Below are 16,343 nucleotides of genomic sequence, written 5' to 3'. Positions count from 1 at the left end.
GATCAGTGAAATGGAGAATCACTTAAGTTTATATATAAATCTGGCTATGTTTCTTCCACCTGTCATAGTTTTCATAGTAAGTCTTTTTCATTACGTTTTGCATTTATAGGTGACTGTAAAGGGATTTTTGCATTCTATCAACACATATCTAGTTTCAGTTTTTCTATTTGGTAACAATTTAATCAACATATAAAGAAGAGGAAATAGGTTAAGTCAGCTTCTTTAAAATTTGTACTGGCGTTGACCAAGAGATGCAGCATATGAAATAAGTTTATTCTCTTGAGGTTTAGTTGAAAGACTTCTATAGGAATTGTAAACCAGGATATGATGCAGAAAGTAATTTACTTCTTGAACTAGATCGGTCAACTGACTACCCATGATCATTGAAGAAACACATGTAAGCCAGAGGCAATTATTTTCTCGTGCATGATTTAAACAAATCTTTGCAATTATGTTGTTCCAGCAGAGCTGTGGTAACAATTTGCCTCTTGATGTAAAATAGACAAATTCCCCCAATTCATAAATTTAAGTGCCAATGAAAATCTAATATTCAAAGCAAAATTACAGAAATGAATTATGACAAAAGTAAACGTTTATTTAAAGAACATGTTTCCTTGAATTAAAGTTGAAGGGCTGTTCATGGGGCGATGTAAACAAAGAGGTGGAAAAGATGCTGACGGTTCTTGGACTCCAGTCTAAGCGAAATGCCCAGTCGCATACACTCTCTGGGGGGCAAAAGCGAAAGTTGTCAGTGGGGATATCTCTTATTACTGGTTCAAAGGTGAGATTTCGTTCTTATTGTACTTCAACAAAATTGCAGAGATTGATACGGTCAACAAAAATGTTTATTTACAGTAGAAATTAAAACCAGTACTTAGTCATTTCAATTTTGATCCTGTATTCGTAATATGTACAAGACAATCAAACTATCGAGACGTCATTTCATGAAACCAGAGATAAAGGTTTGGATAATGTTATAGATTGTAAAATTACTGTGATCATTTGTTTCAGTTTCAGATTGACATTGCTTTTGAAAATTAACTTTAGATATTTTTTGTTGTGTGCTTGGGAATGAAGGTTTACAAACATTTAACTGATTTAATAAATTTCATCTGAATAATCACTGAGACAAGATCCTATTTGCCTCACCTATGGACATCAAAGATGCACGATGCATGCATTTTGGGATGTATAGTGTTTAGTACACACAAACTATTATGATGATGTGACTTATTTCTAGGCTTTTCTTCAGCTTCTCCACATACGGTTTAGATTGTTTGGTCAATGCATCTACACCTATGGTCACCATATATACACTGAGGGTACATTAATGCGATTAACATTTATCACACACAAAAACTGGTTATTGTGACTTACTTTCTGGCATTTATTGAACATTGTAAAAGAAAGTTATTCCTGAGGTCTAATTTCTATGCATTTTGCACCAATCCATCACTGTGTGTGCACATAGTTGTAAAATGTAGTGCTCATCAACGCTGAGCCATTGCAACCTTTGTTCCAGGTTTTATTCAGTATCCCTAACATTTTGTGGATAGTTCTTATTTTAGTACCTTTTCTCAAATCGCCTCCAAAAGTTGCATTGGGTCCATCTTTGGATGCATATATGTTGCAGAAAAGAATAGTCCTTATGATCTACTTTCTATAATTGATTCGTCTTGAATTTAAATTTAGATAGTATTTTACAGCAGCAAGTATGTGTAAGCTTATGCATTTCTCAAACTTGCAGACACTTAGAGTGATAATTACTTTCGAAAAATAAAGCTGGTACTTTATGCAAATGTTTTCTTTCTTGCACGGATAAAGGTCATGAAACAAATACTCAAGCTGGTTGCGTATGGAAAATTATTCTGATAGGATTAAGAATAAAGCTTTTTACGTACGCCGTAGACACTGAACTGTTCATTTATGCTGGTTATTTTGCGATTGTTATTTCAGGTGATAATTCTAGATGAACCTACTTCGGGAATGGATCCGTCTGCCAGACAACAGCTCTGGGACATATTACAGCAGTTCCGCCAGGGCAGAACTATTATTTGTACTACGCATTCTATGGATGAAGCGGATATCCTGAGTGACAGGATTGCAATTATGGCTGAAGGAGTTGTCAGATGTTGTGGGACATCCATGTTCCTCAAAAACCTATATGGTTAGTAACTGGAAATGTTGACATGATTATAAATTTTTTGTCTAATCTTTTTCATCAAATGTGGATTGTTTCCATATGAAGACAGCCGTTGCAGTAGCAGGTCCACACATTTAGTTTCTCGTATTTACATCAAACTATTTTAGGAATGTTTGAATTGTTTTTCCATCTTAGGAAAACAATAAAATATGTTAAAGGTACCCTTAATTATCCTAAACTCTCTAACGTGTACATGATTATAGTAAAAATAGAAGAGATGTACATACATCCGATAATATAGAAAAAGAAGAAGGAGAAAAGTGAAAGATTATCGTTAATTTGGGTATGACGAAGAAGTCAGACTGGGATCATGTTCTCTTTAATTCTCACCTCGCAATTCTATGTTGAGAAGCAAATATATCGTTAGGAATGGGAATTTGGTATTCTGAATACGGTAAATAACTCAATAGAAGTAATTTTATATCTAATAACAGTTTTTCAAATATATTTATATGATAATCTAAAATCAGGTGAATGATTTATGGTTACATTAAAACCAAGAATAGATGGAAAAATGAAAATATTTCATGTCTTGATTCTCATCCTTTTTAGCAAGTTATTTCTATTGCAACTAGCACAAGAACACAAACCTTCTGATCTGCCATATATTAAATATCAGTACTTCACTCGTGTAATATACATGATATGGAGAAATTACAAGAGTGGGCGGGCATATGATAGCCAATATTGTCCATTGAGTTTATAGTGATTATGAAGCTTCTGATACTTTTGGTAAGATTTATCGAGCATACTTTTACCTACTTGTATTTGGCTCTATTTGGGCAGGTGCCGGATACCAAATGATCATTGAAAAGCATCCAGGCTGTGATATTGAGGCTTTGACTCAGCTGATACAGACTCAATTCCCCATGGCAACACTAGAGCGGCAAATCAACGCAGAACTTTCCTATCTTTTGCCTTTTGCTGAAAGCCCTAAATTCGCAAAGCTCTTTGAGACTGTGGAGATTTCAATGGAGAAGCTTGGAGTTACCAGTTTTGGTATTTCCCCGACAACAATGGAGGAGGTTTTCCTGAAGTAAGTTGCTTTTTTTTCTTTTCTCGCTTGTATTAACAGAGAGTGAGTCATGCATATTCAGCAGCATCAGTAATACAGTTTTCAGCAGCGTCGGTAATACAATTTTCAGCAGCGTCATTAATACAGTTTTCAGCAGCATCACTAATAATGTGTGAATCATTAATGCTATTATAGCAACCAGTTTTGAAAGCCATGCATAGGAAGGGTACATACGTTCAATTTCTTGTGAGAATTTATTTATGTGTGTTTGTAAAATACTTTTAACACACGAATGTATATATCATGCAGAAGAAATGTGAAGTCTAATGACTTTCCCAAGGATTCACAGCGGCATCTGACCCGGTCTGGTCTGGGTGCATGCGAAACCCGCAACCCTTCGATTCCGAGACAAATGCTGAGCTACAATGACTACCAATTATTAGGATAGATATAAGAATCTTTTGAGTAAGTGGCGTGGAATGGGGTATTTTTATGACCACGATTTTTTTTCCTCCTCATAACTTCCATACTGAAAAAGAGAGAGCATTGTAATTCCAACCTGACATAGGAAGGTATACTCTACAGAGATGTGTGTGAGATGTGATTTTGATTTTTAACGTATCTTTAACAATTGTTCAGCCATATCGTTACGATGTCTGCAATGTGGCAATTTAAAGTGATGATGTCTAGCACTGGAGCATCAGGCCGCTGATATTTAGCATGATGTCCCACCTAGTCACATTTTTCCTGATACCAGGCCGACCAGTCCTTACACTAACCTCTTAATGCTGAACGCCAAGCGAGGCAGCTGTTAGTACCATGTTTGTAAGTGTCTGGTATGACTCGGCCGGGGATCGATCCCACGACCTCCCGCAGTTAACCACTAGGCCACAGGATGGGTACTATACAGAGATGTGATAGAATATATATATATATATATATATATATATATATATATATATATATATATATATATATATATATATATATATATATATATATATATATATATATATATATATATATATATATATAAATGAAGCAAAATTATCCAAAATAATGATTTTCACGTTATATACTAGTATATATTTTTATATATGTTTCAAATGGTAATTTATATGCTGACAGGAACAGGACGAGACACGCTTTAACACTTAAGCGATTAACTGGTAAATGGAAAATGGTTTTCTATTGTAGAAAAGATAATACATTAGACTAGAAATCATTAATTAGACTGATTACATTTGGAAAATCGGCAGCCGAAACCAGATGCTCAGCTAATTGTCATATATATATATATATATATATATATATATATATATATATATATATATATATATATATATATATATATATATATATATGTATATGTATATATATATATGTATATGTATACATATATAGATACATATATAGATACATATATATATATATAGATACATATATATATATACATATATAGATACATATATATATATAGATACATATATATATACATATATAGATACATATATATATATAGATACATATATATATACATATATAGATACATATATATATATAGAGATACATATATATATATACATATATAGATACATATATATATATAGATACATATATATATACATATATAGATACATATATATATATAGATACATATATATATATACATATATAGATACATATCTATATATAGATACATATATATATATACATATATAGATACATATAGATATATATAGATACATATATATATACATATATAGATACATATATATATATATATACATATATAGATACATATAGATATATAGATACATATAGATATATAGATACATATATAGATACATATAGATATATAGATACATATATATATACATATATATATATATATATATATATATATATATATATATATATATATATATATATATATATATATATATATGTATATATGTATATATGTATATATATTTCGTAGCTAATAATTATAACTAATGTCCACCATTCATTGCAAATCTAATTTAAAACATATATATATATATATATATATATATATATATATATATATATATATATATATATATATATATATATATATATATATATGTATATATGTATATATATTTCGTAGCTAATAATTATAACTAATGTCCACCATTCATTGCAAATCTAATTTAAAACAAACAATAATAAGGAGTTTATTGTTAGAAATAGACCAATTTATGAACATCGTAGGACATATTCTTGCATCAGAAAATATATTTTTGCCAATTAAGTTCAGATAGTAAAAGAAATGCATTCAGTATTTCTTGGAGAGAATGTTCACGTCCTGAATATCAACTGCTTCAGTCGCCTAATCGTTAGAATGTCCGAGTCGTATGCAGGTGGTCGTGGGTTCGAAGCCCTTGGCTGAGTAATACCATAGACTTATACAACTAGTACTCAAGTTTCCTTGCTAGGCGCTCAGCATAAAGAGGCTAGTGTTTGGATTGATCACCCTAGTTTCAGGATAATGTGACTGGGTAGGACATCATGCTACATGTATCTGGCATGAAGCCCAAGTGCTAGATATCACTATAAACTGCCACACTGTAGATATCATAATGATATGACTGAAAAATTGTTAAAGCAACGTTAAAAATTCAAATCACACACACCCACATACACACACATCACACACAGATTATCAAAATAGCTATTAGGTTTAGTACTGTCACATTTTGCTTGAAATCTATTGTTAAATCTCAACATAGAAGACAAACATCTCATGTACAGGGGAATCTCATTGACTGTGTCAAAACGAGAAGAAAAAAGATATGAAAGATTTTTTTCTAAACAACTCAGTTTGAATTTCACGGTTTCTCAAAATCTGTTAAATAATTAAACCATGTATATAATCATTTTCTTCTTGATGCATTATATAGTATTTTCTTCAGTTGATGTAATATTCATAAATCCTTTTTTGCCACTGATAATTTGTCCTTGTTTTATCGAGCTGCAATAGGGTCAAAACAATCTTATAGTAAATATTTAAAGCAAGTGTTAAATTTATCATATATTCTATATACGTTTCTTTCTTTTGTAAACATGTGTCATGACATACTGAGTCTGAAAATATGAGTGTCTTTGTATAAAATATTCATAGTTTATTGAGGTCTGCAATGAATGCCACACCGTTCCAAACTATTAATATCTAAAACAAAGTCATAAGCAGTATTCATTTACTATTAATTATGATAATGTTATGTATATTTAATTTGCATTGTTTGTTAGTTCTTTTTAGTTTTTGTGAATTTGAGTATATGCTGTTGTAATGTAACATTGTATATTGAACTTAACCATGTCCAAAATCAAGCTTTTTTCCTATTTGGACTGAATTAGTGATTGTTCCATTTTATTATGTAAACACCTAATATATAGCTAAACTAGATTTTATGTGTATGGGTTTATTATCAGGATCATTGTCAAAAGAAGTAAATATGTTTTTTTTTCGTCTGAGGCTAGGTTATTGGAATACCCTATCAATTTACCTAATATACCTGACATTGTCCAGATTCTATATTATCATTTTAGTAATAGATTTCTATATCGCTCTGGTGGTCTTATCGTTAGAGCATCCTTCTCGGATGCGGAAGGTCGATGGTTCGATCCCTGATCGAGTTATACCTAAGAGTCATAAAAGTGATACCAACAACTGCCTTACTATAAACTGCCACACTACAGGTACCGATATGGCAGTAAAATGCTAAAGCTAAAAATACAAATCACATACACATGGATTTCTGTAACTAAGATTTTATCTTGTAAATATTATGAACCTTCTATAAGGATATTGTTCATTGGGTAATGTTTCTGCTTTTAGAAAATGCTAATTGTGATCTAGAGTGAAGTAGGAAACTATATAATCTAGTTAAGATCCGGCAGATTCAATTTGTATTATTGTTGTGACCAGTAGTTCATTTGGGCTGAAATCTATTTCTTCGAATTAGTCAATAAAGTGATTTTTCCCTGGAAATTCAAAAGTGCTCTAATAACATTCTTAGAAATAGAGACTTGGATTTATAATTAAATGCAATACAAACAAAATGATATATTCTGAGATTGTATTATTGTGATCCAATGTGAGACTGTTGGCAGATCAACATTTTACAAGTATTTACATACACATCAACGCCTTCGGAGTTATATTTAAGATAAATTTCCACTACAGTTTATTCAGAAGATTAATTTTTAGGACTTGTGCCTGTAATTCTAGGATTGCTTTGGGATTGAATTCATAATAGCTTAAGTTTTGAGCGTTTTCACTTTATAATCTATGGAAAATTATCTTTTGAATTTTAAAAAATGTGTTGCTCTTCGCTCTTTTCTGTTACGTATTTTAAGAGCATACATTTGTAATAATATGTAGAATAAATTTACAAGAATTATTCTATTGCCATGAAAAACGATATCTAAAATAATACTCCTGAATGTCGAATCCATTTCTAAGAATTGCAAAATATAACATTTTATAAACAAAAATGCATATCAATATATTAGTACTAGTTATGCTGGAACCCATTCAGCAAACTTATATTGGATCATGTTTGACAATATAAATGTATTGACACATACAGTACATACCTTTTTTTATTTTACCTCAGTAAAAATGTCACCATTCCAGGCCTTTTATGTTCATACCAGCAGCAAAGAACTTTCAACTGTGTTTTCTTGCAAATGAATCAATGCAATAATTATCATGTAAAATGTACAATTCACGTTGTGCTCACATTCATTCAAGAAGCATATATATTTTTTAAGTTAGCATTCATGAATGCTTAACAAATAAAACACTAATGAATCAGTAAAAATAAAACACAAAACAAACAAACATAAATGACAGACTCTCTAAAATGAAATAACATAACTAGTCTTAAAGACGAACGAACAGTGGATCTGATATATTTTAATATACGTCTGACGAAGACTTATGTGGAGCGATTCTAAACCATGGAACACCTATACAGCAACAGTCGATGCATATAAACTTGCAATTTAATTAAAAAAAGATAAAATAGTAATCTTAAAGAATTAATTGCTAGATTATTGACTTTATATACGTATGAGAAAAATAAACGTAAAAGATACTGTAAGAGTATTGCAGAATATACTGATGATATAATTAATGAATGAATGAATTATTGGTTTGGTGTTTGATGGTGCAACAACTCAGATTATTTACTGCTGAGGCATTCGGAATGGACTCTCTGGTCAAAGGCCAGATAACTGTGTCTGACCCGGGGTGACGCAATGGTTTGAGCGAATCCAGCTTATATTAATGAATGAATGAATGAATGAATGAATGAATGAATGAATGAATGAATGAATGAGCAAGTGAAATAATGAATTGAATAATTATTGAATAAACATATGAAGGAAGGAAGGAACAAGGAGACGAAAGGTGATAATTCAATCAAATTTAATCATAAAGCAAACAGAAAACTGAAAGAATTTAAGATGAATGAATGAAACAAAATAAATGAATAAAAAGTCATAAACGAAATCTGAAGAAGTAAGTAATTGGTGATAAATTATTAAAATTAGAATTTAAGCAGGCATGAATTAAATCCTGGTCCGCTTGTGGTTCAGCCATCAGTTTATCTTATGTGGATAGCCACCAAAGGAAACAATACACACTAAAGTATCCAATTTACCGACCATAAAAGGAAACAATATAAAATAAATGTATTCAATGTGAAAGTCGACATGTATACAAGATAAATTTAGGTACAAGGTTCATTTGTAACTAGACTCGAATTATTTCTGTGAAATACGAGGACAAAGGCAAAGACGCAACTATTGTGGAACAGAAAAATATCTATGAAAAATAAGAATTAAAAACTGATTTATTCCTAGATTGTTAAATAAACCCAAGAGGATGGATAAAACTTCAAACACACAAGTTGCATTGACAATAGTTGAATTGATGAAACTGTTTTAGTGAAAAAGTGACAGCAAGATGTAAGCTCCACATAACCGTTAGGCCAACTCTGTCAACTAAACAATTGACTGTTTTATTTTCTCATTTATGTCATCATTAATGCATACTTCTGTCTTTCCTGAATTTCTTTTTACAGAGCCTTTAAAGTATTAGGCACTGTCTCTGTGAGTGCCATATTCACCCTGTTCACATACTCATCAAGACTGATTCCCTATTATTGCTTGGAATCTTTGTGCATCTCCATGTTTTATTTTTTGAAAGCAGAGTTCCAGACGTGTATAAACAACTGCAGCAATGGATATCCCTGTTGTTCTGGGATCTTCTGCATTGTAACTATGCCTCTGTCCGTTTCTTCAATCTTTATGAATTTCTTCTCTGTTTGGAAATGATCTCACTCAGGTTCTATGTTCCTCCTCCTCCAGTCACAAAATTTATCATTTATCCTTCTTGAGCACAATCTGTTTTGATTCCAAGCTGCACTTGATGGATTTAGCTTCATGTTCTTTCTTAGTTTGTTACAGTTTTATTCTCAATTGGTGGTTATGTTTTAATGAATCCACTATATTAAAACACTTATTATTTCCTTTACTAGCCATTTGCTTAATTATTGTCTTTCCCTTTTGGTAGGCGCTTGTAGATTGCGCTTGATATTTAAATAGGGTATTGTGAAATGTCACTTAGCTAATAGGAAAAAATATATTTAAACCATCTGGGTGTATATAAGTTGATAGAGCTGAACCATTATTCATTCTTAGTTCCTATGGTGTTGTTTTAACATCCTTTCGCATACAATTGCTCCGAAAATAACAATAGAATATTTCCACTACCATATTTGGCACTGAAGTTTCATAAACAAAGGTTGTATTTATGGTGATATCATCTTGGCCTAGACGGGATGATTGTAAAGAAGCAAATTGACTGATAAAATTCATTTCAAACTACCTCAATAACCAGCATTTTATGAACTGCTGCTGAACGGATAGATTGAGGATATATATAAGCCATTGAAAGCAACCATGCCATACAATTTTAGTTAAGAATAGAAATTGTTATACGCAAGCGGAATTCCACAAAGAAAATCATCGCCGATTCTTTAACTACACAGTTTATTTCAAATGCCACTGGTCATAATATCGGCTAGTGTATTACCCAATATCTATCTTCTAGTAACTCAAGTCATATTTGGTCCTTCTTCGCAATGTTTAAGCTCTGAAATGTTCAAGAAAATTCTTGTTGATAAATTGTATTGGAAATATACTTTCCATTTCTTTGAAGTTCCAAGTTATTAAACTGCTTTAAATAGATTTCCTCCCTATACTACACGTGGACATCAGGTTGATTGGGTAATACTAAGGCCAAACAGCCAATCAAATCAAATTGCCGAAATTGCGGACTTGGGTAAGGCACACCTGATAGAAACCAGAAATATCTTATTTTAGTTTTCTCTTTTTAATGAGGATCACAGGAGTTTCCAGACATTCATATGATGGACTTAAAGTATTTCTGTTAACAGAACGACTGTCAGTACATTAAGAACTATCACATATGTGATATTGTAACACTGTCATGCAAAAAGAAGTTCACAATGATCTAATTTCACATTTAAATGTCTTTACATTTTTGCATTTATGTCATTGCAAATTGATTTTTGGCATCCTGTATAAAATCTATTGTACACAGAGCCATACAACTTTATAAATGGGTGATGTAGACCAGTACTACAACCACATTACAAAAGTAGGTTGATGTGACCCTTATTTGCCATTTCACTGTCTTAGTTTTAATCTCAAGCGCTGTTCATGTCAAAAACACCAAAAACTATGTGATTCTATGCTGGTTAATAATACACCCTTGCAGAAAAATAAGATCATTGTTACCTACATTTTACATTTTCATGTCTTATTCAAACATTTGTGTTTGGCTGACTGCCACAGATAATCTGTACCCCTTTATATTACCGTTCAACTTAGAATCAACAAAGTTGTAGAAATTAATAATCTTGATGAGCCTGTCACTATCATTTATATTAGGTCACCATGACACATAATTTATTTTTCACTGACTTTCGTAAAATATTGTTTTATTGTTAATGCTTACATTGTTAAACCAGATAATTTGTAAATCTATTTTAGTACCATACATACCAACATTTCCCATTGTATTGGCTTAGGCAATTATCTGCTTTGCACTCAAGATCACATCCTACCCTATTCAGGATCTGGAAACTTGGTGATGGGATGCATCTTTATGAGTACCATTACTTCATTTCAGCACTAGGTCAATAAGGTCCATAACTTAAACTTCAGTGAATTGGGTTAAATCGTGTTTGATGTTCAGTTTGCAAACACTGTTCATGCTCGAATAGTTGATGAGGATTTGTGACTGATTTTGCAGCACCTTTGCAATGAAAGAACTATGTCATAGCTTGTAATTAATTATCTAGTGTCTTTGCATATAATCTTACACAATTCTTGAAACATATTCATAGAATGCATTCTTATACATTTTAAATTTGTTTCGTTAGAATAGGTCTCTTTGTCAAGTATTTTAAACTGAAGTTTCTTTGTGTAAAGACTATGTTGAAAATCATGAATCAGGTGCCTTTTATGTTATGTTCTAGTCATAAATCATAATAACTGGAACATGTTTATTATTGCTAGTCCATTAAAACCATAGAAGGTCACCGTGACCTACATGTTGTTCTTCACTGACAGAGGTAGTTATTTCTTTATCTAACCATGTACATTAAACCATGTTATTTGGATCCCAGCATATTCAGAAAGACTCTTAAAACCAGTGGAGTTAGAAATAGTTGTAATTAGGAATAATATGTTTATTCAATGGCACATGTTCAATATTAGTTACCATGTGATAAGTTTCCATCAACAGGATTATTGTGCATTGTACATGTGAATTAGTATAGCAATTAGATGAGGGACCTGGATGGTGTAGGTTTTTCAATAAAGAGTTCACCTGTAGTAGATAATCACGGTAATCACTGATGCCTGAAGTATTCTAAATCTTGAATTACTGGCATTCTAAATCTTGTATTACTGGCTGTCACTCCATGGTCAGTCGGAGCCAGTGATTTTCACCCAGAAATGTCCTGGCTTCCAGAGGTGCACAATGATAATATTATCTTGCACAGAATTTAAGATGATTGATCTCTGAAAGGACATTAAGATTAGCTTATTATCAACCAAGTCATTACATCTACTTTGATATCACAGGCTATATTGTGTCGATCAAGAGATTACAATTATATTTTGCAAAAGATGAAACATTTAGATGTAAAGATATACAAATTTAAATAAAAGTTTGTTAGGCTAGTAACGAATATATTGTTGTAAGACCATTTAAGCCTTAGGCTATGTTCTGAAGACTACCAAAATTTTCTCAAAAGTGAGCTATGTATGTGTAGGATTGGATCCTCTCTTATCCTCCGCATGGTGCATGAATTAATTTATGCAAGTAATTTATGTTTTTGTTTCGCTTAGTGAATTACGGTACTGTATTATTTTGGCTTTATCACATTTTCAGACTTCTCTATCAGTACGATCATACAGGACATTGCATTAATTCAGGCTGATTTAAATTACAAGCGCAAAGAAAAACAAGATGAAACAAACGATACGGCCTTCTTTGTTTTAAATATACTAACATTTAAAATATTTCACGTCTTCTACATTCTCACGGGTTTATTATATATACATTTTAGACAAGACAACACGAATTACATTCTGATATATATAGTTGCTTTGGGAACATTTAAGTTTTTATAAACTGATGCAAAGGATTGCTATGTGTGTAGATAATTGCAGATGATTTTCCTCGTAGTACACATGTGACTATGATTCATCTAAATCTGCTAAAACACATTGCTTTAAAGATAGTGGACTAATCCTTTACTTGTACACTCTAGAGTAGGCAAAGAGGCTGATGAGAAGAAAGCACTCCATAATCCAACACTGAATGACCTGCAGTTCTCCTTTAAAAACGACATACCAAAGATGGACATAAACAATGGTTCTTCATCAGACTAATTAATGACTTCTAACTCAATAGTGGAAATACATAGCAATGGTGACTCAACTGGAGTCTCTATTGGAGATATCCATGGATCAGTATCTATAAGTAAGTTTAAACTTGATTTATTTTAGGCCATATGCATAACTATACATCAGTATGGTTCACGAAATGTAATTAGAGAACCATGGTAGGTTGGGCAATCCCTTTAATGGCATCTTCTGCTGAAAATTTGTTCAACTTTGTATATAAATGTGAAATAAATCCAAAGCCGCATTGGTGTTTTCATGGGGTGATAGGATTTGCATCCCTACATTATATCAAACTCGCTCTTTCCGCAGACTCGGAACATAATATATATAGTTTATTGTATGTAACATACGGTAAATAAGAATATTTTAGCTTCATTAAGTTATCATGAATAAAATCAATGTAACATTTTACAGACCTATTGTTTAGCTGGTATCATATCTCTCCATATCATTTTATTTGCAAACAACATTACAAAATGTGCCAAACTTTAATCCTCACTAACATTTTTAAATCATTAAATGTATATTTGGAGGTTTGGACTGGAATGATGGGTTGCAGAATGAATGGCACCATGTGAGGCTATGTCAAACTTCTATTAACCTATAATGAAGGTCTAATAACAGTAAAAGGTCTAACTAGAAAACTGCAATAAGGTCTTATTATGCTTATGTTCTTCTGAGTTATTGCCACCTCGTTTAATAGTACATACACACTCTGTCCCGATGAGTTCGATCAAACTTCTGAATCATGTGTGCACATCTACACACCAACATCAAGGAGTTGTGGTTTTACCTTAAGCCAAATTGACTGATTGGAGGAGTTGAGTGTCATTATTGTACACGCCCTGAAATCACTACACCGTTTATAAATAATCACAAAAGTGTCTACCACTGCTTTTCCAAGATCAATTCGATGGTTTGGAATAAAAGTATGAAGACACTGTGTACATATAATTTCAATTTTTACTCGAGAAATCGAGAGAACAATTGATACAATTTGCTGTTAGTGAATAAAGTGTTCGCTTGAGTCCGTTACTAGATGTAGAGGTACTGAAGATTCTGGAGCAAGCATCAAACCTTAGAAAGACAAGTACATATACAGTTATACAATGTTGGAAACAGGGATCGAACGACTGACTGAAAAGGTGAAAGAAATCATTGTGACTGCACAATGCAGATTGTCATATTATTGCCACTTTAAATAAGATTTCAAATGGTCAATACCGGATCAATAAAGAAAAATGATGCTGATCTAGCTGTCATCAAGACCATCTTCAATATCTTGTTATCACAACATTTCTGCAAAGAAGGCAAAATCAACATGTGGCTTGCACTACTTCTGCACAGAAAGTGATATTGACCTGGTGTATGCACTACTTTTCATGCGCAGATTGAATATTAACATTTGGTTTGCATTACTTTTCCTGCACAAATGGCGATATTGATATGGAGTCTTCACAACAATTTATGCCAAGTAGCAGGTTTTGAAAGCACTTTTTATAAGTCTTTGCTATTATTTGCCGTGGTTCGTAGGAGGACACAATAACTACTAGGTCAACAGAGTGCTCAATGTAGATGTGTAAGATCTTTGGCTGAAAAAGGAATTTTATTTAGTTCTCTGAAAATATTTACCTAATCATATTATTACCAACATCCCTGCAAATGTGAGAATCCTATTATTTTATATTGACAATATCTGGTATACGCCATGTCCGTCAGGGGTGTTAGTCTGATAGAGTCACTTCAATTTTACCATATTATATTATGAATGTTTTTGTCTTTCATGGATGGCTGTATGCCAGTGTAGCAGAGAGTAATTTCCTAATGTAAATGGTAAGTATTATAGCAAAGTATGTTTTTCAGTTCGTACGACTGGAATGCATGTATGTGTTAGCCCTAGTTTATCTTCTCTCAGCATAATAATTATTGATGGCAAGCATCAATAATAGTATCCACACTAAGGATACTAGATAGGCAGACATACATAGTGCATATTGTTTCATTGAAATCACTGCATCGTCTTCATGTTTTGCAGATTTCAACAAGGACCTTGTAAAGAACACAGGAATGTTGCTGTTTCTTCAGCAACTTAGAGCAATGATAACGAAGAAGATGGTTCACACCTTGAGGAATAAAATTGTCACATTTGTTCAGCTTCTGTTGCCTGTCCTGTTCACAGCCCTGGCTCTTTCAATTGAAAAGTCCCTGCCAACATCTAGAGATGAACCCCCTCTGAAACTTGACCTCAGTCCTTTTGGAAGAACCGTGGTGACTTATGGAGATGGGAACAATGGCAGTACTTATGACAAATCTTTAATAACGGAGTACAAGAACAATCTAAAAGGGCAGGACGCTGCATACTGGGACCAAACTGAGTTCCAAAACATTGACAACTTTTTCTTGTCAGAAATCAATAGAATATGGATAGGAAGATTTAATCAGAAATACATCATTGGTGCAAATTTTGTGTTAGGTCTTCATCGCGTGCTGGAATAACAAAGACTATTTCGCAAATCCTATACAATGGACAGCCGCTATATGCAATAGCAGTTGCTTTAGCTAAGACCATGGACAGTCTTCTGAAATACTACACAGATGAAAAGCACTCCATCTCAACAATCAATCATCCATATCCTAAGAGAATTTCACAGGAGAATAATAACCATTATCAAAGCATGTCTATTGTGCACGTGATTGGCTTTTTAGTTGGACTTTTCCTAATACTGGGAATGGCCTTCACTTTGTCTACCTTCATCATCTCTTTAATCAAAGAGAGAGCTAATGGATCAAAGCATCTTCAGGTTGTTAGTGGAGTTGGTTATCTGCCATTCTGGTTTGGAAATTTCATCTGGGATTTTGTCAACTATCTAATGCCAGTGATTGCCATTTTGATTGTATTTGCAGCATTCCAGACTACGGCTTATATTACCAACAACAACCTTGGAATCGTGTTCTTGGTATTGGTACTCTTTGGATGGAGTCAATTACCATTTGTCTACATGTTCAATTTTGCTTTTAAAACTGCTGCGACTGGAATAGTAGTTGTTAGCATGATCAACGTTCTTCTAGGTAAAAATATATTTA

The 16,343-nt window shown here is 32.5% G+C and overlaps 1 pseudogene across 1 annotated transcript in view; it reads left to right on the top strand.

Annotated features, from left to right (window-relative positions):
* The window catches only part of LOC149804112 (phospholipid-transporting ATPase ABCA3-like), a 64,793-nt pseudogene that overhangs the window by 28,751 nt on the left and 19,699 nt on the right, over positions 1 to 16,343 (top strand). The window contains exons 8-13 of the transcript XR_016420298.1: positions 626 to 781; positions 1,957 to 2,167; positions 2,990 to 3,239; positions 13,124 to 13,242; positions 15,295 to 15,583; positions 15,733 to 16,328. The product of XR_016420298.1 is annotated as a phospholipid-transporting ATPase ABCA3-like (transcript). The remainder of the gene's footprint in view (positions 1 to 625; positions 782 to 1,956; positions 2,168 to 2,989; positions 3,240 to 13,123; positions 13,243 to 15,294; positions 15,584 to 15,732; positions 16,329 to 16,343) is intronic.

The sequence above is a fragment of the Sinohyriopsis cumingii genome, chromosome 3, assembly GCF_028554795.1.
Source record: "Sinohyriopsis cumingii isolate HCF-2022 chromosome 3, ASM2855479v2, whole genome shotgun sequence".
In the NCBI taxonomy this organism is placed as follows: domain Eukaryota; kingdom Metazoa; phylum Mollusca; class Bivalvia; order Unionida; family Unionidae; genus Sinohyriopsis; species Sinohyriopsis cumingii.
This window is presented reverse-complemented; position numbering and strand designations above follow the sequence as displayed.